Raw genomic sequence first — 26,069 nt, forward strand, 5'->3', positions numbered from 1 at the left:
TCATTTCAGTATATTCCATCAACAGAGGCATTAATATAGATTTGCCTATCTGAAAAAGGATTTAGCAGAGATTGTTTCTCCTTGCAATGGGACAGCTGAAGAGGTGTAATTTAACAGCTTTCAGAGGCCCGTCACTGGGGTGATTGAGGTGGACAGAAGGCATGGACAGGACCAAGTCCCTTAAAAGACACAAACAGGTGGGAGAGTGTGCTGGGGGTGGGCAGAGGGCTGGAGAGTACAAAAGGAGGAGGCTCCCTTAGGAGAGCAGAAACGAGAGGAGGCAGGGAGTGAAACTGGCCGAGGAGGAGAGGAGAGGAGAAGAGAGGAGGAGAGGTTAGAGGAGAAGAGAGGAGAGGAGAGGAAAGGAGAGGAGAGGAGGGGAGGGGAAGGGAGGGGAGGGGAGAGGAGAGGAGAGGAGAGGAGAGGAGGGGAGGGGAGGGGAGGGGAAGGGAGAGGAGGGGAGAGGAGAGGAGAGGAGAGGAGAGGAGAGGAGGGGAGGGGAGGGGAGAGGAGAGGAGAGGAGAGGAGAGGAGGGGAGAGGAGCTAGGTCACATATGGACAGGATCCAAGTGGAGAAATGGGTGGACAGGGCACAAATGGGGGATGATAGCCTATTCAGTGAGGATGGGAAATGCACATAAAGGAGAGATGAAGATGATTTCTCTGTGCCTGACTAGAAGGATAGCAATTACAAAGATAAGAGTGAAAGGAGAGGGAGGAAAGGGGGAAGGGGAATAAGTAAGAAGATGAAATAAGCAATGAATGTCCAAGTATTGATATGAATGCTCAGAAAATCACCAGGCTGTTAGGCTGAGACAGAAGAAGAGCCACGGCCATACCCAAGAGGGGACCATCGGAAAGACAGAAGCAGGCAATTTAAGTAGCTAGCTACTGGGGTAAAATGAAAAAAATAGAAGATGGAAAAGGTGAGAAGCAAAAGAGGGAAAACCCAAAGGAGACACTGGCCCAGAAACCTTTTTAACTTTCTGCAAGAATCTTCAAGTCCCCAAACTAGGCCAAGATTCTGACTGACATTTCTGAGCTCACCAGCTGCCGTTTCCTTGAGAGAATTCTGACAGGAAGGCATAGAAATGCGAGCCAACACTGCCAGCTCTGGAAAATAAATAAATAAGTAAATAACTACCCACATCCCAAACACCTCAGTGGGGGCCGAAGCCTGCTGGGAAGGAAGCCCAGAGAGGAGGAGGGACCCGCCTGCAACTTTTCCTCAGGTATGTGCTGAGCTTTCCCGGCGCGCTGCTTTCTCCTCTAATCGTCCCCTGGCCATTCCTGCCTTGCCCATCTGTCTTTCTTTCTTTGTGAATTTTTGGGAAGCCCTGCGGGCGATCTGCTTCTGTCATCTGAAGCCAGCAAGGCAGCATCTATCGAAGCAGGTGAAGCTCCAAGTTCTGCATCTCAGACAGCGGGGGAGGACAGCTGGAGTCCAGATCCGACAGGCAGAGCCGGGCATGGGGAAATGAATATGAGAAAAGCCCCCCACCCCCAGGCTCAGTGCATGAGAATGACTTGTTGGCCAGTATTGAACAGTGGACTTGCTTCTGGGTGCTGGGGCTTGAAGCAGAGCAGAGGGGTAGGAGGGTGGGACTGGAAGACAGAGGGATAATGAAGGGCGGCTCCAGAGGGGAGAGATTTCAAAGTAATCCCCCAAAGGGGCTGGTCAGTTACCTAAAGAAGAGCTACCGGTGTTAGGAAAGATGGATAAAAACCTGACCGCATGTGACCTTGAACTTGTGTCTTGTCCTTTGAATGCCTTGGCAAAGCATTTCAAATATCGATTGAATTTTTTTCCGAAGCAATTCAAAGGAATTTATTTTTAATACGTAATTTATCTCAAATATTCAATTTCTGAATGGGGATGAGTTTTCGGATGACCCCATGGTGTCCCCACTAAGACAATTTAACTATTCCACTAAGAAATTAAGTCCCCGAGCAATGTATTTATTTGGAAAACTAGGACAAGAACCCCATGCTCCTGACTTGGTCCCTGGACCTTAAGCAATTTTAATCCTCACTCAATTTAATAGGTGCAGATAAAAAAAATTTTAAAAAGCTTTTTAAGTAAGAGCTTTGGGAGCTATAATTAAAATTTTCATCATTATTCTGTATTATTACATTGTATTATATTATCTTTATGATCTCACTGCAAATGTGATAAAAAGTTAAGTGAGTCAGTGGACTCTCTCTCTCTCTGCTGGGCTATCTTCTCAAGAAAAACACATATCTCATTTTATACTCATTCTTCACCAAACTCACAGAAGACTTACTGGTAAAATTTGGAAACCAATGAAATCACTGCTGGTGGCAAGCAACTGCTCAAGCCAAAAACACCAAGTGACTTCCAGCAGTGCTTCTGTCTCTTTGGAGCGCTGACTGCCTGTCTGCACCCTCATCAGGGAAAGCACCTACAACCATGCCCTTGGAAAGGGTTCAGACCTTCCTAACTTCTGTGTGGTTCCTATTCCTCTCCCTCATCTCTTTGCTTTTAGGAAGCTCAGAATATAAGGGCCAAGTTTTTGCCCTCAAACTGTGGAGTGTCAGAAACATTGACCTACGGCAGTGGTTCTCAGAGTGTGGGGCCCAGACCAGCAGCATCAGCATTACCTGGGAACATGCTAGAAATAAACATTCTCAGTTCCTACCCCCAGTTCCTGAATCAGAAACTCTGGGGATGAGACTCAGCAGGCTGTGTTTCAGCAAGTTGTCCACGTGATTCTGATGCACTAAATTAATTAGAAGGTTAAGAGTTTTTAAGGAGCTCTTCCTGGAATCCACAGTATTCAGATCTCCTTACATGCTGATCATCTACAGAGCTAGAGCTTGTAAAAGAGACCTTTCAACAACAACAAAAAACCAACTTCTTGGTTCCTCAGTCCCTCCATCTGTAAAATAGAACTATTTCTAATATACTTGTTACAATGCTTAGAACAGGACCTGCACACTGTAAGTGTTCTGTAAGGGTGGTGGTAGTGGTGGTAGCTTTATCTGTTTGACTCTTACCAGCCTCTGGCAGGTGGTTGAGAAATCAAACATGAAGCAGTCAGAGTGCTGGCCCTCTAGAAGAGAGATATATGCATGACAGGCACACGACGAATTAGATGCAAGATAAGATGTGATTCATGCCCAATCACAGACATAGGAACTAAGAAGAGGAAGACAATTGAGAGAAAACTTTGGGAAGAAAGTTGTTTTGGAACTAATCTTTAAATAAAGTACTTTTAACTAGTGAAATGGGCAAAGGAAAAGAATGTTCCTGGTGGAAACTGAGCCTAGGGAATATTGGAAAGGTAGAGATATTAGTGGTCAGCTGTAGCATTTCTGTCACTAAGATGTTGACTACTCATGTACAGAGGGATCACCCTGTTCTGGATCTAATCATTTATCACCACGTTTGCAGAAATTCATCCTTTAATCCAAACTAAGTAATTTTCTTTGGACTATTGTGAAGTGAATCCTCTCCAGGATTAATGATTTTATTACTATAGCATCCATATCCCTTTTTCTGGTTTGTTTTCAGATCAATGTTTTTCAAAGTCTTCTGGCCACTTGTAACAGACTAAAACGGCAAGGGTGGGGAGGATGGTGGTGTGCAAAATGCATGTTCCTGGGCCCCAACCCAGGTCACTTATCTCACTGTCTGTCAGATCAAGTCAGAAGAATCTACATAGAAACTTGGGATTCTAATGTTCCCTCATGCATGAAAGCAACTGTCCTAGAGCCGTTCTTTCCTAAATTTGCTGAGCATATAAGTCACCTAGGAGTAGATCCCCAGCAGATTCTGATCCCATGGCTCTGAAGTATAGTGCTCCCCCTACCAGGGAGCAGGGATTTTAATAAGTGCCTCAGAGACACCAAGAATCAGGCAAGGTTTAATACAGCATATTAGAACAAATGTGTGCTTTGGGTGAGAAAGTAGCATCAGGTCAAAGGTCTGCCATTTACTTGCTGAATGATTTTGGCAAGTTTCTTAGCCACTCTGTCTCCAAATTACTTAGCCTTCTTATGACAGTTATATCCTGTGTAATAAAATGCCTTTCACAAGATTGTTGTAAGCGTGAATCCTCTAAATAAGTGACTTAGTATAATGTTGGCTTCCCTCTCTTCCCCTTGCCCTACCCTCTTCTGAAGTTCCAGCTTCAATTCTCATAGATGAGAAGCAGGGCAAGGACAACTTTGATGGCAAAATGCCATTGATACCTCTTCTGGGGAGGGTGGCAGAATGCCAGCAGGAAGAGAAGGTGGGCTCTTGGAGTTGGCACTGCTCTTGGCTGTCCCTGGGAAGTTAAATGGGACTCACGCCTATGATCAAATCAACATTCAGATCTGGCCTGTTCTCTAAAAATAGCAAGACATTTTGGCTGAGCCCCAAGAAAAATAAGGTCTTTCCCCAACATACTACCCCATGCTTGTCTTAAAAAGAGGGACCGCTACTTTATTTCCGATCTCCTCAGCCAGATGACAGTAAGCCCCAAATAATTTGGCTTCTACTTGGTGAGCAGCAGAATCACTTCTGTTTCATGGACAGCCACCAAGAACACCAGGAATAGATACCGGTGCTTAATGTCATAAGACGTCAGACTTTGAAGTGGGTGCATCAGTGGAGGCCACGCCTTCTGCAGACAGTAGTAGGGTTCTAATTCTCATAAAATCATGCAATTCTCGTTACATTTTAGCCAACTAGTATCAGTTGTTTAAAACTTCCAAGCTTCACCAGGGGCAGAGAAGAAATAAGGAGAGCTGAGATGCCTGTATTAGAAATTCAGAGAGGCAGCTACAGGTGATTGTTCTGCACAGAATCCTGGTTTTCTATCCTCACCAGCAAAGGATAGACAAACTAAGGTCAGATCTGACATCAGCGGGAAAATGCCATGTGGCCAGTAAGGGGACAGTCTGAGCATCTCATCACATATATCCTTTCACAAAACTCCTATAAATAAGACTGGCATCCTGGACATTCAGAACTTATAAAGATTCTTGTCAGAAGTGATACTGATGAATACCTTTCCTTAACAAATCCTTTTAACACATATGAAAATATTTTTAAATATTTTTAAAAGCACACCAAAATTGTGAATGTTTCTGATAATATTTATGCTTTCTCAAGTATCTTTGAATAATCCCTTACATAAAAAACAATTGTCATGTTAATGAAACCCTTTAAAGTAAATCAAATATAAGGATTTCTATGTAGTATGTAGACTCCATTCATGTATTAATATTAATTAATATTAATTAATAATGTGATATTGATATGTTAATTATCAACATATTAATTAGTATTAATTGGCATATTAATTAACACATAATTATTAAGCTCATTATTATGTTGATTGTATATTAGTAATAGATAATGTTAGTAATAGAGGCTATTTGTTAGACTTCAAATACTATGCTTATGGCACATTACGTAAATCTAATTCCTCCCATTGAGGAAGCACTATTGGCTGCACTTTACAGATGAGGAAATTGAGACTGAAAGAGGTTAAGTAGCTCGCTCAAGTCACAGATGTCCAAGACATACTGTTTCTCCCTGAACCCCTCCATGGCCAATAACCTTGAAGACTGCAACACTGTGTTTGTCTATGACTCAGTCTTCCCTCAGTCTCAACCTGTCCTTAATTTTACCCAAATCCAACAGGCTTTTTAAGGACTATTAATAAGAAATGAGCATCCTCCTGTCTTTTTAATATGTGAGTCATTTATGTTCAAACACTGCCCTGCTCAGCAAAATAAACTGAAAAAGAACCATTATTGCTGTTTCTGCTTTTGAGGCTACTTTTTAACTGTTACTTACGTCTAGAACACTTTTAAATGGTGCTTGCTTCTCAGGACAAGACAAAGGACATGTTAGTAATTTAAGTTGTCTGATTAGGAGGCAGGGCTGGGGTGCGGAATAAATCTTGTTTTCAATAACATGTTGAATGACATTTTACATTGCCATTGGCCCATTCTCCTAAGAAACTCAAGATATTCGCATGTGTTATCTCATTAATCTTCAACCCTTTCTTTGGTGGGTAGATGGGGACACAACTGCTATTTACAGGTAAGTGGCACGGGATTTGGTATAGGAGTGAGAACAGAAAGCTGGTGATTTGGTCAATATCACCCAGCACACAAGTGGCCAAGTGACACAGCACATCTCCCAATTCTTTCCATTAATAGTGCCTACTAAAGTCAAAAGATTTGGGTAGATAGGAAACCAAATAAATAATCTGGAAAAATCCCACATCCATTTGCCATATAGATGCCCCTTTCTGTATGCAAAGCACAGAGAAACGTGTCTTTATGTTCTCCATCCTAGATTTTTTTTTCCTGCTATTTTGTCATGTCTGAAATAATGTTGGCTTGGTCGTAGTTTGTCTTTCAAGTCTACCTTTCTCTTGATTTTCCAACCTGTTTCATGACTTTTCTTCCTTGCATCTTAAGCTAGATGTCCAGGAAAATGGGAGGAAGGTTTAGACAAGGCTTTCATCACAGATATTCCCATTTCCAACTTTCTCTTGACTTTTAAAAATCTCTCTGCATTCTAAATTTATAAGAATTTAGTTGCCTGGACTCATGAATTGTCAAGAAATTGGTTATTAACATTTGTTTTTCTCCTGCAGATTTTGCAGTAAACTTTTAAGTAATATTTTTACCCTACGAGGTTAGACTTGGCAAAGCCAAGACAATTCACACCCAAATGTTGAGGACAGTCTGACAGGATAGTTTGTACTTTCTTGGCTATCTCAACTATTTTCCCTGAAAATCTTTTTCTTTTGTATTCTTACATGAGTTTATGAAGTTCAGTCTGGCTCATGGATAGCAAGTCTCTTAAAGCTGGCTCTTTCTAGTTCTTTGAACATAAAACTCAATGGTTCCTCTCATCAGTGCAAACCCTCACTCCTCAACTCACATGCCAAACACTTACGGAGGATCTCCATCTGACAGGTGTAACTAGATAAAATGGACATGTGCTCAGCTCTTAAATTCCCTGGTTCTGTGAAAAAAAAAAAAAGGAGAAATTTTAATTTCTCAGAGGCACAGCCACACCTCCCTTCCTCTTTTGACAAAGCTGCCTCCCTGCTATCAGCCCCTGATAAAACATGTTTTTGGTTGTCCACTGTTCCCAAACTTAGAGGAGGAAGGGTAGCACCAAACTCTCACTTCTATGAAGCCCATACTTGACACAGGGAGAAAACGGTGTTTTCAGAGCAGAAGCTTATATAGCCACTGGATGGGATTAAACAAACCATTGTATGATTCCCAACATCAGCCTGAAAGATTTTGACCGGCATGCCAGAGACATTTTCCTATTTTCCTAAGAAACAGTATGGTTTCTAAGCCACCTCCATCAGCAACACCCCAAACACAAAGTCACAAAAGGATAAAGGTACACCAAGTCAAAAATCCATGGAATTTTATTTCCTTCCTTCTCAACATTTTTTTTTCTAAGCCTCTCTCCATGGGTTAATCCAAAACTGTGTCTCCAATCTGATTAAGTTTTTTAAAAGAATTACCATTTACAAATATGTTAATTAATTCATTTCTACAATCCTCATTTTCCTCCTCTGTAAAATCAGATAAAATTGCTACATTTCATAGAGTAGGTAGGATTCAAGGAGCTCACATAGGCAAAGCACTGAAATGGTCCTGTTATAGAAAGCATACTTATAAAAAGTTACCTCTTATTTTTATTACTGGAATTAGATGTTTTTAACCACCACAGCCAGTGCTGTGAGCCTCAGACCTTTTTGGGGGGGCCAATTCTTCCCTTTGCCATCCTTTTCCCCATTTTCTGGCACAGAATAAGATACCATGAATTTCAAAACTCCATCTCCCTCCAGCCAGGGTGGCCGTCCAGACCCCAAGTGGCTCAACAGCTGCCAGTGTCCCTCACCCTTCTGTGGCTCAGGCCTCACAGACTGTGGGGCAGGTGATGGGCTAGGGAGAGCAGAAGCCTGACAAAAGGATCCTTCCCACAAAGAACAATTTGTGCTTGGAATGCTGCATGGGCAGCTGCCGCCATCAACAAGCACCCAAGACAGACAGACATATAGTAGGAAGTACAGGAGGGCCGGGTGTGTTTCTAAGCAGGAGTGGCTCTCTGCACGAATGCAGAAAATTTTTAATTTTCCCTTCACTGGATCCCAAACATTAAAAAAGAATCGCATCAAAATGCACAAAAGCAGCAGCAGTGAATTAACTAGTAATAACAAAGAATTGGATAGACTGTGGCTGCATGAGAATAAGCCAGGGATACTTGATGCCATTTACCTGTGAACAAACAGCAGGGGAAGATTTGGTCCCAAGCAGCACTGCCATTCCTTGCAGCAGATTTATTTCAGGATGATTTGGTGGGGTGGGGGAGGGCCAGGAAGTTAGGATGAGTTGAGATCCCAGTGACCCTTCCCACTAAGCGTTTCCTGCCCTGGCAAGGAGGAAAGATGCGACAAGTGGCCCACGTCTGAGATGCAGGCTGCTTCTAGATGACGATGCTTCCCGAGGCCACATGCTTCTTTATATCCCCATATGGATTACTTTGCTATGGAATGTAAGGAAGTGTGTGGTTTCGGCAAGTGCCTCCTCGCTAATCCCAGGGTACCACCTGGAGCACGGGCTTGGTGACCTTCTTCCTCATCAGGGCTTTGTGCCAGTAAATGGAAGCAAGAGCCTTTGAATCCCATCTGGGCTCCTCCTGAACACCCCTTTCTCACCTTCTTGAGGTGTCCTCACTCAGCCCAAAGTTTCAGACACACTGACTGCTGTCCCACAGTCCCCCGCTGTGACCAGCCTCCCAGATCTGGCTACTCAGGCCAGCCTGGTGGGGAAAGGCTTTTCCCCCAAAGGATTTTCACAGAATCAGCCCTCACCCTCCTAGCTCCTCCCTCTGGTCATACAGCTCCTGAAATGAGAGGTTTCCACAACCAAACTGAATCATCATTTCTTTCAAGCCATGTGTTTCATAGGCATTTCTCAGGGCTTTTGTTGTACAGAGGCAGGTGCTATGAGTGAGGTTCAGGAAACCACAGAAAATAACTCATCCTGGGTTACAGTCCCCTGACTCTGCTGTGCTGTCCTTTCCACTTTGCAGCACAACCCTGTCCCAAAGGACTCTGCAAGGCTATTTGAGGAAAAGCCTTGAGATTCTAAAGTAGCGATTCATTCAGCTAACGGGCTAATTCCTTTCTCCTCTCTTCCCTAAACCTCTATGTTCTCAGCTCTGACTCCAAAGGGCTTGAACCCACACCAAGAAAGTGCAGAACCTACAGAGGGAAGCCCTGAGCAGGAGGGGAGGCTGCAGTCACCCAAGGCTCATGCCATCACCCCACAAAGACTTTCAGAACAAGGGGGAAGATAAAGGGGCCTCCCTCCCTCACTTAAACCCCAGTTCCAGGATGGCTCCTGCATCCCACAGCTCTACCTCCTTGTTTTTAGGGTGAGTGCATGTGAGAGATTACATCTGGTACAACACTAAGTTTACATCATGAGTTCTTAACCAAAACCACAAAAAGAAACCCGAGAGGATTTGACCAAAGCGTGCAGAGATGCACAAGACAGGGCTGTCAAATAAAACTGAGCAGCAGCAGAACAAGGACACGGGAGAGGAGGAAAGGGAAGGAGGAAGGGAGGATGCACCATGTTTGCACAGAGATGGCAAAGGAGTGCAGAGCAGCTGGCGATGAGAGGCCCTCTGCCCTCAGAGGCAACAGCACCCAGAACACTGGGCCAGGGCTCCCTCTGCACCAACTGGGCTCAGCAACACCCATGACACAAGCCTCCCACCTCTTCCAGAAAGCAGAAAATTGTCTAACGGCCTTTAAGGGCATAAAACCTATATTTTGAGGGGTGTGGTGGAAGGAACTTGGAAGGACATGGTAAATTACCAGAGATGGGTCTGCTATAAAACTAAGCACCGAGGCTTCTCACTTTAGATGAGTGGTCCTTCAATTGGAGACAATGTCATTACTCAGGGGTATTTGGCAATGTCTAGAGACAGTCTCAATTGTCACAACTCAGGGGTTCCTGGCATCTAGGAGGTGGGGATTAGGGATGCTGCTGAACATCCTGCAATGTACAGAACAAACCCCGCCCCCCACCAAACACAGCAAAGAAATATCCAGCCCAAAATGTCAATATGCTGAGGTCGAGAAACCTGGCTTTTTTGATAGCGGTGCTTTGAATAAATGAAGTGGCTGACATCGACATATTATGGCACATTATATTTTCCAATGAAAATTACTGTCCTTTATTCTAAGAACTTTGGTCTTCATGTCTGTAAAACAGGCAGATCGCTCAAGGTTGTGCTTCTTTCTGATGACACTTTCCCTTTCCTAAATCATACCTGTTCTAATGATACACTTCCTTTTCCTACCCTGGAGATTGATTTCATGTCCTCTGCTCAGAAACTGGGGGTATGTTGTATTGGTGGCTGTGCTGCCGGGGGTGAAGCAGGACATGAGTAAAGTAGAGAAGAGAAAGATGGTGGGAGCAAGTGTGTAGAAATGAAGAAACTGCACAAAAAGAGGCTTGTTATTCTGGCTGGTGAGCTGGACACATGTGCTTTTCAGTCCTGATTTCAGACCATCGGGCTGCCCTCTGCCCCTACAGCTGCCTGCTCCCTTGCTCCCCAGGAAAAGCTGAAGAAGGAGCAGAGGTTAGCCAGAGGAAGAGCTGGCAGACAGCAGCTTCAAGACAGCTATGTCACTGGCAGGAGGAGGCAGAAGGTAAGATGCCAAGACTATAGGGCCAGGAGGACAACACACCAAGGAGGAGAGGACTCAAGCCAAGACAGAAGCTTCAATGTAACCCTGCACAGACCATTCTAGAACCAAGTCACGTTCTGTGGTGCCCTGCTTTCTCACCACCACCATCACTATGGGCTTTTACCTTGTTGCCATTTCTACAGTGCCTTATTGAGTGCTTCAATGTCTGGGATATATTGATTATTCCATACAGAGTTCCCAAGCTGGAGTCCATCTTGCAGAAGTCAGCTTGGCTGGTTAAACTCCTGTATTTCCTGACCAGCAGTTTCAACCACTTCAATGATGAAATGGAAACACTTGCAGCTGAGGAAGGGAAACATGTGAAGGACAAGGCTGGAGTTGAGAGTGAAACTCTTGGCCTCCAAAGCCATCAGGATTGTCTCTAGAACTTTCCCATGCCCCTGACACTGTCCATTGTACCCCCTGGGGACTCAGTGCACCTTTCCTTCATTGTCATTAAGCCTTGCAACAAGCGGGCAGAGTAGATACAATGTTCTCCTGCTGTACAGATGTAGAAACTAAGGTTAAAAGATGTTCTGTAACTTCTGAAAGCCAAAGAGCCAGAGAAGCACTGGTGGGGTTTGAACCCAGATAAGTGTGACTCCAAGGCCACATGCATTCCACTTCATGTTACTTGTCTTCATCAGGAAGAGAAAATGAAAGGGCCACAACACCTAGCCCCAAGGGAGAAGGACAATTTTCTAGCATCATTCAAACTAGCCTTTCTGTCTATCTCTTTTCCCACCAGCTCCCACACATTGTGAAGAAGGGCAAGCCGCCTTCTTAGTCAGCTCTTTCCCCCTGCTCACACCTCCCTAGAAACAGAGAGAAACCAATGGGTACTCCTGTTAGTTCAGTGGTTCTCAAACTTTAGCTGCGCCGGAATCACCCAAAGGGCAGGTTACGGCACTGATTTCTGCGCTCTACTTCCAGATGTTTCGGGCTGGTTAGTGATGCCATTCTTTTACAAGACCAACCTACAAATCCAGAATTGTCCTTTAAAATCTGTCGGAATCAAAGATTTCCCCACCTACTTTGACAAACAGTTTAGTCAATGCTACCCTCTTCTTAAACCAAACAACCTCAATGTCTGTGGCTGGGAGAATAAATAAATTATAGGATATTCACATAGTAGAAATCGTAAAGCAATGAAAATTAATAAACCGCTGCTACCATATCAATATGGATGAATTTCATTTTAAATGAAAATATCAAGTCACAGAGCAATACCTATGATAAGATGCCATTATACACTAAAATATGCATATATATTGTTTGGAAATACATGCACAAATGGTAAAATCTATGAAGACAATTATTAAAATTATAAGAAAAAATAAATTCAGTGTGATAGTTACCTCTGGGGGAAAACATAAAGAAACAAATTGGAAAAAGCATTCAGTACAAAGAAAGCAACAGTATAAAACAGTACCAAAAAAATAGTTCTTTTTAAAAGGTAGATTGTTGAGCCAGGCATGGTGGCTCACAGCTGAAATCACAGCACTTTGAAAGGCTGAGGTGGGCGGATCACCTGAAGTCAGGAATTTGAGACCATCCTGGCCAACAAAGAAAAACCCCATCTCTAATAAAAATACAAAAATAGCCAGGAGTAGTGGCAGGCACCTGTAATCCCAACTACTCCGGAGGCTGAAGCAGGAGAATCACTTGAAACAGGAGACAGAGGTTGCAGTAAGCCAGATCATTCATACCTCTGCACTCCAGCCTAGGCGACAGAGCTAGACTCTGTCTCAAAAAAAAAAAAAAAAAAAGTAGATCGTTGTTCATGGGTATTGGTTTTACCATTGTGTACCATCACTTACGTATTATAAATACTCTTTTATAACTATATTATATCTGAATTAAAAACAAAGTTTTTAAAATGTTAAAGAATATATGCCAAAATATTACATTTCTTTTGGGAAATGGGAAGAGGAAGAAGTATGGCATACTGTCATTTTCCATATTCTATAATTCTATGTCATATTTGTCTTTCATGATGTTCCTATTTGAAAAAATAATAAAGATTAAAGAAAAAAACAAATTGAAGCCATGCAACACAAAATACAAATTATGTATGATTTGTATGTATAAATCATATGAGATGTATGTACAAATCATGTGCGAAGACATTCTGGGCAAGGCAAGCTCCTGGCGTTTGATAGATGCTAATGCTGCTTCTTTCTGCATTACAGGCTTGGACAACTGATGCTTGAGACACACCAAGGTACCTACACACTAGAGGCTGCAGTCACCTCCGAAGAAAGATGCCCCTTGCTCTGGCTGGTCAAACGGAACCAAGTCCGTCTTCCTGAGAGGTTTGGTCCCCTTCAACCAGCTACAGCAGGGCTGGCAATGCCCAGTCCTCAGAAAAACAGAAGAGATTCACCTGTGGCTGAAATTACCTACTAAAACTTTCCTTGAGAAAACGATTTTGTTTTTTTCACCACACTCTCATGCCCCCAAGAAGGAAGAAAAGAGGAATCCTGGAGTCAAAAATGAGCAAGATTTTAATGCTCAACACACAGTGTTCTATGTCTTTGCACTCACAACTGCAGCCACTCACATACTTTTGACACACACAGAGTCAGGAAAGGGTTGGAGGACAGAGTTTGTGCCAACCCTAAGCCAGCCAGGGGATCAGCCTGAGATACAGAAGACAGGGCTCCTGCTTACCACGGGCTAACAGTCTAAGGAAAGAGATTAGACATGTAAATATGGCATGATCCAATTGAATGGCAAGTCAGAGCATGGCTGTTCCAAGGCATAATTCTTCTTACCTATCCCACCAAAGACACCTAGCACATTATGTATCATCAAGTCTCTATTGATCTATTCAGCCCAAGATACCTACTCACTAAGCAACGTGCATTTCTCAGTTCCCTGATCCATAGAATGGGGATAATAGTACCTGTCATACCAGACACAGTGGCTCATGCCTAAAATCCCAGCATCTGAGGAGGATGAGACAGGGGATCACTTCAGGCCAGGAGTTCCAGACCAGCCTGGTCAGCATCGCAAGATGCTGTTTCTATTGGAAAAAAAAAAATGTTTTCCAGTTAGCTGGGTATGGCGGTACACCCCTATAGTCCTAGCTACTTGGGAGGCTGAGGCCGCAAGATGACGAGCCCAGGAGATGGAGGCTGCAGTGAGCTAAGTTCTCATAATTGCAACCTTTTACTAAGGGAGAATTCTGACCTGTCCTTCCAATTTGCCTTTTAAGATTTGTACCTTCGATAGTGTGTGTCTGGAACTTAGAGAGTAATAAGTAAATATTTGGGTTTTAAATTCTATAGAGACATGTGTTCACATGCTGTATTCTGACACAAATGGGACAGCGTAAGTGCCTAGAGTCCCACGCAGTGACCTCAGAGGAGAACACAGAGCTTCCTTGCACACATCTGTACATTCAGGCAGACCTGGGTTTGAATGCTACCCCTCTCATTTATTAGCTGTGATATATCCTCTCTGCAGCTCAGTTTACATTGCACAAGTCTTAGTTTACTCAATTGTATAATGGGGACAATGATTCCAACCTCAGTGACCGTAAGATTTAAAACAGTCAGTGTTTATAAAGGGCCAAATATAAGCCCTCAAGAAATGGCAGCTGTTGCAAATGGCAAGAGCATAAAGACCATGCTGTGTCCACAGGCACTTGTATGTGGAAGGAGAGGGCCAAATTTAAAAAAAAAAAAAATAGGAGAACCCAAAAAATAAAGGCTCATTATAGGGTATTTTTATATTCCAACTATGAATTCTACTAGCATGTAGCATACATGCATTCATCCTATTACATATGACTAATATGTAATATGCTTTACTTTTTAAAAGTGCTTTACACATGAGACTGATATTACTATTCTAAATATCCTGTCTGTAAAGCCTTCCTTTGTGAGTGCTGTTGAGATCACATGTCATCCTGAGTAGTACAAGGAGGGTGAAGGCCATGGAGTGTGTATTCCAAAGGGCAGTACAGAATGGAGCTCAGCTATAGGTGCTGGGGACAAACTACCTGGGCTGAAGTCTCAGCTCCCCACTCTCCAGCTGTGCCACTTAGTCAAGTTGTTTGACCTCTCTGGACCGGGGTTTCCTCATCTGTAGCATAGGAATATTGATAACAATATCTACTCCATAGAGTTTTATGAAAATACATGTAAAGGCCTGAAACCATTATTGGGTACATAATACATTCTTAAGAGTCTTTATTTTTGACAACATACCTGAAATGTTCTTGAAATTAAATTGGTGCTCAATAAAAACCTGTTTACTAAAAGAACAGCTTCTTTATTTTAAGCACAAACTATCGGGTCATGTAATTTGGGGTTCGACTATATCTACTTATCTCTTTCCATGCAGCATACTGGTTCAAAGCAGTAGTAAGGTGTGGGGGAAGGGTGGTGACAAGCTTCTCTCTGCTTTCCAGGTGGTGGTGAGATGGAACTTCCCTGAGAACTAGGCGTACACCTCTGGGAGTAGACACAGGGTAATCCTGAAGCACAGTCACAGAGCTCTCACCTGGAAGTCACCTGGAAGAACAGAAAACAAACATGATATGCCCAAAAACTAGCTGTACTTAACAGGAGGGATCTTTTCTGTCTGGAAGGGCAGAGGTCATGTGGATAAAGATTAGATAAGCAATGCCAGGTATAGGTAATAGGAGTATAAAGAAAGGATCACTTTCACATTTGGGATTTCATGGCTAAAATGCCTGATAAAGCTGGACAAGACCATAAAAAGCTAAGACTAAATAATCTCTTTTTCTCTGTCATAAAGAAGCCATCCAGGCCAGGCATGAGGGTTTATGTCTATGAATTCCAGCACTTTGGGAGGCCAAGGCTGGCAGATCACTTGAGCTCAGGAGTTCAAGATCAGCCTGAGCAAAACCTCATCTCTACTAAAAATACCAAAAATTAGCCAGGCACGGGGATGGGGGTGCTGAGGTGGGAGGATCACTTGAGCCCGGGAGTTTGAGGCTGCAGTGAGCTGCGATGGCACCACTGCACTTCAGCCTGGGTGATAGAATAAGACCCTCTCTCAAAAACAAAAGAATAAAAAAAGGAAGGAAGAGGGAAGGAAGGGAAGGGGAGGGAAGAGGAGTGGAGGGGGAGGGACAGGATGGACAGAGAGGGAGGGGAGGGGAAGGGAGGGGACGGAGGGGGAGGGAGGGAGAGGGAGAGGAAAAGAGGGGAAGGGAAAGAGGGAAGGGATGGAGAGGGAGGGGAGGGAAAAGGAGGGGAGAGGTGGGGAGGGGACGGGAGGGGACGAGGGGAGAGGAGGAGAGGGGAGGGGAGGGGAGAAGCAAGCCAGCACACTTCTAGCAAGGGTTGGAGAACACGGGTGAACACTGCCATCCAAGTTTCTACCCACCCGCTTGCCCTCAAGGGTCTTTGCCCACCACATCTTTGAGGACCACAGGTTGGAAGGAGTTCTAGTCCTAGCCTGCCTCCAAAGTCAAAATACCATACTCGCCCCTCTTACTCACTCACTGAGAATTCAACTTCCATTCACATTTCGGTTTGATTTTCCTTAAACCAAGAGGGAAGCAAATGTATTCCTGCTCCCACTCACCACTATAAAAACAGACAGAACCTTTAAGAAAACATGTTTTCTGGTAAGTTTGAATGACCTTGATATCCATGTTCAAAGGTCCCACAAGCCCGAACTCTCCATTTCAGTAAGAAAGCAAGAGGAATCAGAGAATGGGGCCTGCTGCCCACGGGCTATGGTTGCTCATCCTGCCACAGCCCCTCTTCAGGGCAGAAATCTAGGTTAGGCCACCCAGTGGAGCATGCGGTTTTGCGACTGCTGCTGTGCCCCTTTATGTGTGTTCCTGAATCATCATCATTCCTGTGCCAGTAAGAGGTAGCCCATAATGTCATGCCAGTCAAACATGACGACTCTGGGTCACCTTCAAAATGGACCCCGCCCCCACATCTGGTGAGTGTTAGAAGGGAAAAGATGACAGCACACCCATGCTGAAGGAGCTCTTCCCCAAGAGGAGTTGACGGCAAATAGTGCAGGCACTATTTAACTGGCAGAAATCCAGACAAACAAGAAAACCCCATCCGTGCAGTCCATCAGAGTGTTTCTTTCTGATGGGAATTCCCAGGGCTGGCAAGGCTGTTAGCCAACAGGCAGCTCATATGTAGCTGGGCATGAATACACATCTGTACTCTTCAAAGCATCGTTTATCAATACATATGCATGGAGGAGGCTATTATCTTCTCTACCCACAATCTTCTCTTTCTCTGTTAACAGCTCAGTCTCCCTCCCTTGACTATTCTTAAAATTACCTCTCCCTCCTTCCATTCACGTTTCCACGAGAACCATTTACAACCACGCACCTTTCTCTAACTTAAGCCATCCTAGTGAGCCCTTTCATGGGAGTTTAGATTATTGGTCTGTAAATATTAAAGTTATATTTCCTTGGAAAGCTAAAATAGAAAGATGTGAAGCTTCAAAACTATCCCCAGTATTTCTCAATAGTGCTCAGCAAGAGAGAAGAATGAACCAATTACATAAAAAGAAACCAAAGACAGAACAGATACAGAGTCCCGGAAGTATTTCAATCCTGGACACGGTTGTTCCCAAGGCCCAGTTCCTATAGTCTGTATTCCTTTCTACCTAAGGCATTTAACACTGAAATGATATCATTTGCAAACAAAAGTGCCCTAACTCATATAGAATCAAATACATACCCTTTCATACTCTGGAGTTTACTCTAAAGACATATTGTTAACTCACAAAAGCAAACTAACATAACACATTTTTGTTTTTAAGAAGAATGCATGTATGTATATGTTGAGAAAAATATGGAAGAATCTAGACCAAAGGTCCAACAGTAAATATTGCTAGACAATGGATTTGGGGATGAAGGCCTCCATGAATCTTCTAAATTTTGCTCAACTAGCATGTATTACTTGTAACAAAAAGTAAACCACAGGGATTTTTTATTTTTATATATTTTTATTTTTCCCAAAGCTATACATGTACAAGGTTTAAATTTTTAAAGGTTATAATGTAAAATAGTAGTGCCCTGGCCCCACCCCCAATTTCCAACTCTCAGTGCTATCCAAATTTAAAACAATAAAAATATTTAAGGAGAGAACACAGGTCATTATTGGAGAAGAAGTTTAGCAGCCTGCTCCAAATCAGTTATCACCATCCTTGCTGTATGTCTGGCCATGCCTCAGCCTGATGGCTCTTTGAAAAACAAGGCTGTTTTACACTAACTCACCATTCACTGAGTCACCATTCAGTGCCCCCCTAAATCCCTACAGACAGGGAGAGCTGAGAGAAGGGTTGGTGGGGCCAACTTAGACACTATGTCATCCAAGACCCCATATGGACCCTGCTGACTACCCTCTATGCCAAGGAAACCCGATCAATGCACATCCTTGACAGAACCTTGCTTCTGAACATGCTCTTTTATGCCCCCCGTAAATCCCCCCTACTGCTATGTAAATCCATTTCCTCTTGAATTTTCCTCTGGGGAAACTAAGAATAGCTACATTTTCATCCACCCCAAAATAATTTTCAATTCTTTCTTCATAGAAGGCCAATAAGTGGGTCTCAAGTACTTAAGAGTTTTCAACTGAAATCTCAGGAATTCTTGTTCTCTTAATAGAAAGAAAAGTATTATAAATAGAAATTACACTTTTGAAACCACACTTCCAAGATACAGAAGCTGATGTACTAAATTTTCTGACATTCCACAGCTTGACTCATGGGACCACATCCAGGTATTAGGTTGGTGCAAAAGTAATTGCATTTTTGCGGTTACAATTACTTTTGCACCGACTTAATCGTTTCTTCACAAAAAAATTAAATTCTTCCATAGATAGAAACAGAACCAATATATATGCATATATAAGTACATATTCACATATATTTGTGTACACAGACACACACACACACACACACGTACGAAGAGAGAGAGAAACAGAAAAAGATTTATTGTAGGGAATTGGCTCATAACTTTGGAAGCTGACAAGTCTCAAAATCTGCAGGAAGCTGAAGACCCAGGAGATCCAATGATGTAATTCCAGCCCTAAGTTAGTCAAGCAGGAAAAATTCTCTCTTATCCAGGGGAAGGTCAACTTTTTGGTCTATTTGAGCCTTCAACTTACTGGATAAGGCCCACCCACATCATGGAGGGCAATCTGCTGTACTCAGTCCACCAATTTAAACACTCATCTCATCCCTCTCTGAAGCACCTATAATAACACTTGACCAAACATCTGTGCACTCCGTAGCCCAGTCACATTCACACATTAACCATTACCACAGGTTTTTCTTCCAGTTAGTCCAAAAGACAGAATAGTTTCTGTTTTCTCATAATTCCAAGAGGGGGGAAAAACAATCCATGTGAGAGAAAAACAAACTTCATGTATTTTTAATGTTGCTGCTTAAAATTTCTTTACTTCTCTCTTTGCTCATATTAACTCGAGCATCTAAAATTTTATGATGGTCATTTTAACACAGCTGTTTGACCCTGGTGATTTGGGCATTTAGACCCATTTCATGTCTTTCTAAAAACAAACCACTAACTTTTCAACTTTTCCTTATTACCAAGTTATGTAAATGGTCGCATTTACCTCTTTCTGAGCCTCAATGCACTGCAGATCCCACTCCATCCCCAAACTTCCTCCAATCCCAAATTTCTGCCTGCCTCTCTGGGGTTGGTTGGGGAGGAGGCATGCACTGAAGGTAGCATGGGCAGATTACATGAGCTTGCTTTTTATAAAAAGAGCTAAAGACTCCTGCCTCCTTTTTCAGTTCCAATTGAAATAGACCAGTAGCCACACCATAACGGCTTTTTAAAATATCCCTTCAGTCATCACACACAAAACCACAGGTACTCAGGAAGTGCCTGAAGGAACAGGTTTCAGTAATGTTTGACAGCCCTTGAGAGCTATCAAATTCTGACCAGTGGCATCCTCTAAGTAATGTGCACATTTCCTGCCTTTATGGGCTTTGTGGAGAAGGACTACTGGTCAGAGAGATTCCACCCAGTGGCCTAAGCTCACAGCAATGCCCTTGTAACTGCTTGACCCTGCTTGACTCAGCTGTTTCACATATGTGACAGCCTTCATGCCCCCCCACCCCCGTCTTTCCACATCCTCTTCCAGAAGCAGCAACTGTGGGCACCTTGGAGAACTGGAAAAATGCCACCCCAACAAAACAACCACCTGTTGACCCACTTTTCCTGAGCTTCAGCCTCCCTAACCAAGGGCACTCAATAAAATATGTTGGCCAGAGTGACCCACTCCTCTGCTTGACTCATCCAAACTGGAATGTCCCACAGAGCAAGGGGCATCCACCAGAATAAAGCACTTTCATTTATAATGAAGAAAACCTCTCTTCCCTGCCTGTGGCCGTGGACAACACTCACCCTGCCCATAGACAGACACACACACACGCATGTGTAGGGTAAAGAAATAAAGCCCAGAGAAGGAAAGAGATAGGGAGCCCTTTTAAAAATAAGCTTCTTGTATTACAGACATTCCTCTGGCTCCTGGCCTTTCCAAGTGGCAAATGGCACTTCCCGGTACTCTCTACTGAAGCTCATCAATGTGTTTTATTCATCACCACACATACGTGTGCAAGGAGTGGGTGTGCTAAGGCTTGAGGGTGTGTGAGGGGGTGCAAAAGAGTGGAGAAAGGAGGGTGGAGGAGAGTATAGCAGAAGAAGAAACAAACACTGCATTCCTGAATTGTGTATCTTCAAAAAAACTAGTTGCGTGTTGGCAAGTAGCATCTTTTTATTTAATCAACAGAATGCTTTTCGATGAAGAAGGAGGACTCCAAGAGTCTCAAGGGGAATTGATTTGAAGAATTATCATGCAGCAAACATTTAGAAAGCAAAAATCCAATGGAGAGTATAAACACTAAAAAAACTCTGTGTGTTACGTACTAGTTTCGGGTATCTCTCTTTGTTATCTTATTTTCCTCTTACACTTCTCTTTGTCCCACCCTGCCTTCGGCTCTATGGGTCTCCCTGGGAGGCCCCACCTTCATTGTGTACATCACAACAAGTCACAGTATCATCAGGCTGAGCTGAATCTCTGAGCATCACCCCCAGCAGGGAGCCTTGGTTCCCTCATTCCCAGGGACCCCACCTAGCCCAGTTCTTCAGTCATTTGCAAGAATGTCACTGAGTCCTTCCAGTCGGAGCTGCCAAGCTTCAAACGGCTAACACGGTGGAAGAACTGAGCCAGCAAACCTCCCCTCTGCGTCAGCTTTAGGTGGGGAGTAGGGGGAGGTAAATAAAACCAGACCAGGAAAAAACCAAGAGCATCCGGGAGTGAGAGCTGACATGACTATGAGTTGGGGCCTCTGTAGAGCACTGCATTTCCACGGCACTCACCCAGCATGTGTTGTCATCATTTACGCCACTCCTACTTCCCCCAAAGAACACAGACTGTAGACACTTGGTATTACAGTTTTGACTCTTCATCTGGGACTCCAAAAGCCCATGGTGTAGTCATTTATAATTCAACTGAAACAGAACTTTGTGCTCCCTCTGAGGCTGTTGTGTACAAGTAAGTCATTTAGGAAGTGAATGAACCCCAGCAGGCTACCCCGCATCTGCCTCTCCGCTTTAAGGGTCTCATTTCATTCACAATCTCATTTAATCCTGATAACAGCCTAGCAAATGGCTGTCTTTATCTCCATGTTGAAGATGATGAGCTGGCAAAATCAAATGCTGCAATCAGTTACTTGAGATTTAGATATTCTCACAGATTTTTAGAGCACTTAACAACAGAGAATCAGAGTATGGTCTGAAATAGGTACGTGAGAGAAGAACCTAGAAATTGGGAAGAAAAATGGTCACGCTGTGACCTAGCCATAGGCTTCCTGGCAGCCAAAGCAAGGAGGAAATACAAAAAAGTTCAACCAACTAAGTAGCTTAGCATTTCAGCCTTTATGTTATTGCTTACTGAATTATCTGCATTGGGTTGTTAGAGACATGCCGAAAGACACTTTTTCAAAGAGTCAGGCCCATCAGAGTTTAAGCTTCCGTCTCATAGGCCAGTTCCCTCACTGAAATCCGAGTGGCAAATCTCACCATCCACCTCATACTAACACATCAGTGCTACTAAAACATGTGCTGTCATCAGTGAAATTATTTACTTCAAAGGTTTATCAAAAAGGACGTCTTAGAGTTGTTTTTATTTTTTAAAAAATTACAAAATCGTGCCAAATGTACCCCCCAAAAAAATGCCTCAATGGATCGTTAAGAAAAGATGCAGGACAAGTCAGTAGTAGCCAGCACGCCAAATGATCATAAAAATTTCCAAGAACCATATTCTTATTAATACGTTTTTTAATAAATGTCTTTGTGATAAATACAATAATAAAACAAGAATATTAAATGAACATAAATGGTAATCTAAAACCAGCAAGAAGCCTCCACAGGTGAATGTGACCAAAATAAAGTTAATACTCACTTTAAAGATTGTCCAGAAAATAGAAAAAGGAAAAATGCTACCCAGTCCATTTTATGAGACTAGCATAATCTTCATTCTGAAATCATTTACAAACTATACAAACAAGAAAATTCTTCTCTCATTTTTAGTTTTTAATATGAATGTGATTGTCCTGGGTAGAATACTTGTTAATCAAATCTAAACAGTAATAATAATAATATATCATGATCAAGAAGACTTCCTCCCTCCAGAAATAATATAGTTCATTTTTTAAATCTGTTAATGTAATCTACCACACTAATAGATTAAAAGAGCAAAATCGTCTGATTATTTCAATAGGTGCAAAAAAATGTATCTGATAAATTTCACCAACAATTTATAACTTTTAAAACAACTCTTAACAAACTAAGTTAATATTTCAAGTTGGTAAAAGTTATACATCAAAAATTAGCCGCAAACAACACTTCAAAGAGAAACTTTGATGCATTTTCTTTAAGATCAGGAACAAAATAAAGACTCTCACAACACACACACACACACACACACACACACACACACACCTGTTTCAAACACAGAATTAGCAGTCTCAAACAACATTGGGTGAGGGAGAAAAGGAGAAGAGAGGTCTAAACACTGGAAGAGAACAAATGAAACTATCATTGTTTGTAGATGGTATGAATATCCCACAAATAAATACCAACAGAATCAACAGATTAACTATTCAAAAATTTAAAAATTAAAAAGAGTATTCAGCAGAGTGGACGGATACAAGATTGGACATTAAAAAGAAGCAATAACATTTCTTTAACATCAGCAATAACCAACTGCAAAATATGTTTTGAAAATCAGATACCATTTGGAGTTGTATCAAAACTATGCAGTATTTTAAATGAGAAGTTAACTTTGAAGAAAACTTTTAAACCCCATGAGGGACACAGAGAATGATCTGAATACATTGAGAGCCATTCTTTGCACTTGGACTGGATGGTTGGTATCATATAGTAGACAATAATTTCCATTAACCTGTACATTTAATGTAATCTAAAATGAAATTATATTTGAGTTACTTTTTTAACAGACCAATTACATTTAGTCAGAAATTAATAAAAGAATAATTGTCAACAGCTGGTTAAGTCAACCTATAAAACAAGATAGGTATCTTGCCCTACTAGATATTAAAATCTACCAGAAAATCATAGTTTAGTGCAGTATTAATACAAAAACAGAAGAAAAAACTAATGAAAAATATTAGAGAGCTTAGTGACAATTCCATATACATAGAAAAACTTAATATAAGACTTTTAATAGTCTCATAAGTCAATGCAAAAAAAAACCACAGTACAGGTATTGATCGACTTATGACCTATGAAACTTAAGACCATTTGACTTTACGACCACAACTGCTAGCCACGACTGCTCCACGTCTGGCAGTGCAAACGTTGCCCAGCTGGGCGTACGACAGTGCGGACCAGCTTCCAGCAGCACTACCATCTCCACATGCACCATTTCAACTGTTATTCCAGACTCGGTACAGCAATTTGTGTTTTGTGTCTTGGATATTTTTCAGCAAACCCCTCCCAAGATGTCTACCAAGAGGAAATTGTCTTTGTCTACGCCTCAGCCTACCAAGAAGGAACGAAAGGCCATCAATCTCAACAGGCATTAAGCAGTACAAAGGAGGAAAGAAAGTGAATGTGATCGCACGTGATACAAAGTTACCACACTAGACTGTGTCAACGATTTTGAAAGATAAAGAAAGAATTCGTGAAGCTGTGAAAGGTTCTGCACCCATGCGATCAGCAATTATAACAAAGCAACGAAGCAGGCCCATCCACGAAATGGAGAAATTGCTATATATTTGGATGGAAGATCAAATTCAAAAACGGACACCATTAAGTCTTTTTACTGTGCAGATGAAGGCGAGAAGTCTATTTCAGACTCTGAAGGAGTGTGCTGGAGAAGATTACAGTCAAGAATTTGTAGCAAGCACAGGCTGGTTCCAGAGATTCAAGAAAAGATTCCAAATGCATAGTGTTCAAGTGACTGGAGAAGCAGCGAGTGCGGATGAGGAAGGATCATTTAAGTTTGTTGATAGTCTGGATGAATTAATTACAGATGAGGGATATCTAGCAGAACAGATTTTCAATGTTGATGAACTTACATATGAAGAGCTAATCGAACTGGAAGAAGAAAGAGTGGTGGAAGAAGAAAGAAGAGAAGCAGAGAAAGAAGAGGAGGAGCCAGAAAAGAAGTTCACCACTCAGGGATTATCAGATGGTTTATCTTTACTGAATAAACTTCTTATAGATTTCGAAGCAATGGACCCAAACATCGAACGATTTGCAAGGATTGAATGGATGGCGCACGATGTGCTTCGTCCATATCGTGAAATTTATGAAAAAAAAAAAAGAAACATACAATTCAGACAAAGCTCACCATGTTTATGAAAAAACCAAGTCCAGTAACCCCAACTGCTGGCTCAGATGATGACATCAACAATCTGCAGCCAAGCACCAGCGGCCAATAAAATGTTTTGTACATGTTGATATATTTTGATATGTTTTGCAATTGGGAAAATGTTTCCTATGGTATTTTTTACACCTGTATTTTGTATTTTTGTATGCACCTGTATTTTGTAATTTTGTATGTTTTGCAAATATTAAACCAGTTGTACTGGTAACGCAGTGTTTTACTTAAACCTGACAAATGTAAAAATACAGTAAGAAACAAAATGGTGTAGAGATGATAAAAATGGCATAAAATGAACAAAGAAAATTATGATATATAACAATAATGAAAGAAAATTATGATAAAATATGACTTAAAGATTTTTATAACATCATTTCACAGTACTGTACATATAGCCTACTCAACTTACGACCAAATCATGTTACCACCAGACTGTAGGAACTGATCATGGTCGTAAGTCGAGCACTAGCTGTATTATGAAGAGGATGTAGAGAAAATTGGCTTATTTTATGGAAAGCAATGAAACCAGATTCCCATCTAACATCACATACAAAGGTAAACTCCAAGTGGAGAAAAGAGTCAAATGAAAAGTAAAGCTTTAAAGTTAATAGAAGAAAATGTGGAAGAACACCTTTAATGCCTAGTGGGAAGGCACCTCTTAAAATCTCCAACCATGAAACAAAAATATGATAAATTTGATTATATCAGAATTACAAATTTCTGTTCAATAAGGAACACCCATGCCAACACCAACAAGTAGAACATTGATGCAGAGATCTTTTCAAAGTATAAAACAGGTACTGCAAGTCTAAACAACTAATATTTATAATATACAAGTAAATCCTACCATTCAGCGATAAAATGAAGAAATCCAAAAAGCTAACAAGCCTAAAAAGAGATATTCAAAGTTAGCTGTAATCAGAGAAATACTGATGAAGACAACAGTGAGATACAACTTGACTAGTAGATTTGCATAACATCTAGAGCTGGCTGTAAGAACCATCGTGTACTTCTGGAGGGGAGAAAGACTGAAGAGTGCTCTGACACATCTCTGTAAAGTATATATGATCAGACTTTGTGACTCAGAATTTCCACTCCCATGTATATAGCTTAAATAAGTTCCTGTCAAGTCTGTAAGTGGCATGTATAAGGATATTTATTTGTGGTAGAAGCAGAGGGCTCATTGGCAGCAACCTGATATCCATCCCTGAAAAAGGGGCTGGCTGAAATGTACAGCATGTACACCATGGGGTCAGAAACAACGGTCAAGGTGTTCATGGAGCAATTTGGATGGCTCTTATAACAGTATCATTTGGGTAAGTTTAAAAAATACAGGTGCACAAAACAATATGAGTTTCGCAAAAAGGCTTACAAGCAAAAGCATACATATTGAGTTCATTTTAATACT

General features: G+C 42.0%; 1 long non-coding RNA gene across 1 annotated transcript; it reads left to right on the forward strand.

Moving 5' to 3' along the window:
* Positions 1-517: 517 nt before the first annotated feature.
* LOC141584300 (uncharacterized) lies at positions 518-12,399 on the forward strand. The gene is made up of 2 exons (XR_012517274.1): positions 518-1,232; positions 9,219-12,399. It is a non-coding gene; the product is annotated as an uncharacterized LOC141584300 (long non-coding RNA).
* The last annotated feature ends 13,670 nt before the right edge of the window (positions 12,400-26,069 follow it).

Source organism: Saimiri boliviensis, chromosome 4 (assembly GCF_048565385.1).
Source record: "Saimiri boliviensis isolate mSaiBol1 chromosome 4, mSaiBol1.pri, whole genome shotgun sequence".
In the NCBI taxonomy this organism is placed as follows: Eukaryota; Metazoa; Chordata; class Mammalia; order Primates; family Cebidae; genus Saimiri; species Saimiri boliviensis.